General features: G+C 45.9%; 1 pseudogene; it reads left to right on the forward strand.

Moving 5' to 3' along the window:
• Positions 1–691: 691 nt before the first annotated feature.
• Hsp90ab1-ps22 (heat shock protein 90 alpha family class B member 1, pseudogene 22) lies at positions 692–2,829 on the forward strand (annotated as a pseudogene).
• The last annotated feature ends 1,674 nt before the right edge of the window (positions 2,830–4,503 follow it).

Consider the following 4,503-nt stretch of genomic DNA (forward strand, 5'->3'; position numbering starts at 1 on the left):
ATGGAAGACAATTGCTCATCTACATGTAAGGGATGTTTAAGTAATGTTCATTCTGTGCCGCTGGAGAATAAAGGACCCCAGTCTGGGGACTTGGTTCATGGGTAAAGCACTTGCTGTGCAAACATGGCAAACATGAGGACCCAAGTGTGGATGCTTAGAACCTATGTAAACAGCTGTGTGTGGTGACATGTGGCTGTAACCCCAGCAGTGGGAGAGGAGAGACAGGCAGGTCCTGGGACTCACTGGCCAGCCAGTCTAGGTGAAAGAAATGGTTAGCTCTGGGTTCAGTGAGGAACACTGTCAAAAAAATAAAACAAAGCACCTTAGGGGAAGACACCTACCACCAGTATACACGTACACATGTACATACAAATCACACACACATACCACATAGGACACACACACACACACTCACACATAAATTCACACTCATACGCTCACATGTATACTCACACATACACACTTATACTCACATATACACACACACACTCACACGTATACTCACACACATACACACACATACATTCACACACACACACACACACACACACACACACACACACACACCAACCAGCCAAACAATCAATTGAAAGTGGCTTTAAGGTATTTAGAAGAATCTAGGTTTGCAGTGCAAGTTGTACATGGTCCTGGCTCACCTTGCTCTGTACTACTACTTGACTTCCCCATCAAGATGCCTGAGGAAGTGCACCATGGAGAGGAAGAGGTGGAGACCTTTACACTTTATGCAGAAATTGCTGAGCTCATGTACCCCATCATCAACACTTTCTACTCAAACAAGGAGATTTTCCTCTGGGAGTTGATCTCTATGCTTCTGATGCTCTGGACAAGATTCAGTATGGGAGCCTGAGGGACCCTTCCAAGTTGGGCAGCGGGAAAGAGCTAGAGATTGACATCATCCCCATCCCTCAGGAGTGCACAGTGACTTTGGTGAACACAGGCATTGGCATGGCCAAGGGTAACCTCATAAATAACTTGGAAACCATTGCTAAGTCTGGTACAGAGGCATTCACAGCAGCTCTCCAAGCTGGTGCAGACATTGCCATGATTGGTCGGTTTGGTGTCAAATTCTAGTCTGCCTATCTAGAGGCAGAGACAGTGGTTGTGATCACAATGATGAAGAACAGTATGCCTGGGAGTCTTCAGCTGGTGGATCCTTCACCGTTCGTGCAGACCATGGTGAGCCCATTGGCCAGGCTACCAAAGCGATCCATCACCTCAAAGAAGACCAAACAGAGTGCTTAGAGGAGAGGAGGGTCAAGGAAGTGGTGAAGAAACACTCACAGGTCATAGGCTACCCCATCACCCTCTACCTGGAGAAGGAAGGAGAGAAGGAAATCAGTGATGAGGCAAGAGGAAGAGAAAGGTGAGAAAGAAGAGGAAGATACAGAAGATGAGGAGAATCCTAAGATGGGAGATGTGGATCTGATGAGGAGGATGGCAGTGGCAAAGATATGAAAAAGAAAACAAAGAAAATCAAGGAGAAGTACATTGACCAGGAAGAACTGACTAAGACGAAGCCTATCTGGACCAGAAATCTGGATGACACCACTTGAGGAATATTGTGAATTTTATAAGAGCCTCACCAATGATTGGGAAGACCACTGGGCAGTCAAGCACTTCTCTGTAGAAGATCAGTTGGAATTCAGGGCATTGCTCTTCATTCCCCAGCGAGCTCCCTTTGACCTTTTTGAGAACTAGAAGAACAACAACAACATCAAATTGTATGTCTGTTGTGTGCTCATCATGGTGAACTCACTCAACTTCATCTATGGTGTGGTTGATTCCGAGGACCTGCCCCTGAACATCTCCCGAGAAGTGCTCCAGCAGAGCAAGATCCTGAACGTCATCTGCATAAACATTGTGAAGAAGTGCCTTGGGCTCTTCTCTGAGTTGGCTGAAGACAAAGAGAACTACAAGAAATTTTATGAGGCGTTCTTCAAGAATGCTTGGAATCTATGAGGATTCCACTAACCACCTTTGCCGCTTCTCTGAGCTCCTTCACTATTACACCTCTCAGTCTGGAGATGAGATGACTTACCTGTCAGAATATGTGTCTCTCATGAAGGAGACACAGATACCCATCTACTGTATCACTGGTGAGAGCAAAGAGCAGGTGGCCAACTCTGCCTTTGTGGAGTGTGTGTGGAAACATGGCTTTGAGGTGGTGTACATGACTGAGCTCATTGATGAGCACTGCGTGCGGCAGCTCAAGGAATCTGATGGCAAGACCCGGTCTCAGTGATGAAGGAGGGCCTGGAGCTACCAGAGGATGAGGAAGAGAAGAAGAAAATGGAGGAGAGCAAGGCAAAGTTTGAGAATCTCCGCAGGCTCATGAAGGAGATCTTAGACAAGAAGGTTGAAAATGTGACAATCTCCAGTAGGCTTGTGTCTTCACCCTGCTGCATTGTGACAAGCACCTATGGCTGGACAGCCAACATGGAACAGATTATGAAGGCCCGGGCACTGCGAGACAACTCTACAATAGGCTACATGGTGGCCAAGAAACACCTAGAGATGAGCCCTGACCAACCCATTGTGGAGACCCTACGGCAGAAGGCTGGGACAGACAAAGAATGACAAAGCTGTCAAGGACCTGGTGGTGCTGCTGTTTGAGACTGCTCCGCTCTCCTCTGACTTCTCACTTAAAGATCCCCAAACCCACTCCAACCACATCTACCACATGATTAAACTAAGCCTGGGCATTGATGAAGATGAGGTCACTGCAGAAGGGCCCAGTGCTGCTGTTCCCGATGAGATCCCCCCACTGGAGGGTGACATGATGCCTCTTGCATGCAAGAAGTGGGTTAAAGGCTCCTGGGAAGCCCCTGCCCTCTGTAGCATATCCCTATGGCTCCCCCAACAGCCTTGACTGGCCCTCACCCACCTGGCTCTCTGCTCAGGTCTACAAGAATCTTTTCTATCCTGTCCTTGTGCCTTAAGGCAGGAAGATCCCCTCCCACAGAATAGCAGGGTTGGGCGTTCTGCATTGTGGTGTTTTTGTTTGTTTTATTTTGTTCTGAAATGAAAAGTATGCAAAATAAAAAGGTATCTAACAATCAGACCTCAGAATTAATAGAATATGATCACTCTTGCCCTCGGATTGTGGAATTCAGAGAGTCCATATTAAACAAGATCTGCTCAGCTGTGATGAAGGTTTTCCAGTGGCTAGGAATATAAACTCATTCTGGGCTTGGGCAGTCACTGTTTCTTTTCAAAGTTTCTCTACCTGAGAACTAAGCCCTCTAGGAGTCTTTTCCCCCTAACCACATGAGGTCTGGCTTTGATGTTGCAGAAATGTTTCTTTAGAAGAAAAGAAGCTCAGAAGAGTCAGTGTCTTCCTTAGGTGTTAAAAATAGCAAGCACCCGACCTTAGGCTGTTGATTAAAGGATGTTATTTTAAAACCCTGAAGCTTGTGCCTTTTGATGATCACAATGAAGACTCTTTTGGGCAAATATCATCAATGAGTAATATATTTACGGAAGACCATGGTTTGAAACATCCCCTTTTGATCATTTATTAATTGCAAGGGGTAAGTTATTACTGTACGGAGGAGAGTGCACACAATCCCTTGCCAAGGTGATAAGCAAACACCTTTGAAAGGGAAGAATGGACGCAATGTGCCTATTGCACGTGCCCAAGAAGGAAGAATCATGCCACAGTCCAGCTGGTGATGTATCGCAATGGCACATGAAGGAGACACATTTTGAACAATTTTTAGAGGACAAGTGACCAATATTCTAATGACACTGTCACAATGATAAAGGAACCCTAGAGTCAATAGCCCAAGGAAATGATGAATAAAGTCAGTGCATGATAGTCAACATGGCCGTGTGTCGGAGGGAATATTCCACAGAGGATGCATTTTTGACAATCAAAACATTGGAAATCAATCTTTACTTAGACAGGTCTATTTTATCAATATCAAATTTTCTGAACTGATAACTTCTCTTTTAAAAAATAACATTTTTAGGAAACACGTGGTGAAGAAGAAATGACAAGGCATGATGCATACACATCTCCTCACAGTTGGTCCGGAAAACTCAAAATTCAAGTGAGTGTGACTTCAGAGGCCACGGGCCAAGTGGAGTGAATGTCATGTCCGTGTTGTAGTGTTTAGGAAGTGGCGTCGTTACTACTTGCTCATTTTGGCCAGGTTTACAGTGAGCAGCCAGAGTAGAGAGTGGCGTAGAGTGGAGGACTACAGTGTGCAGTTCGATGAGGAGAGGATTGTTAGAGGCATTGGCAGCTGCAGACATGGTGGGCATGAGCAAGGTTCCAGTGGTTTCTAAAGAGGTCAGCACATTAAACAGAAATGTTCTGTGTTGTGCTCGGGCAATACGAACAGTGTCCTGAGGATGCAGCTGTATCTATGAGCCACCCCAGCGGGTGCCAGTGTACACTCACTTGGAGGCTTTCACTCAAAAGGTAAGCTCCCAAATAAGACCGTATGAATGACAACTACTATCCAGGTACCCGGCTCG

This window comes from Rattus norvegicus, chromosome 11 (genome assembly GCF_021556685.1).
Source record: "Rattus norvegicus strain SHRSP/BbbUtx chromosome 11, alternate assembly SHRSP_T2T, whole genome shotgun sequence".
Classification (NCBI taxonomy): Eukaryota; Metazoa; Chordata; class Mammalia; order Rodentia; family Muridae; genus Rattus; species Rattus norvegicus.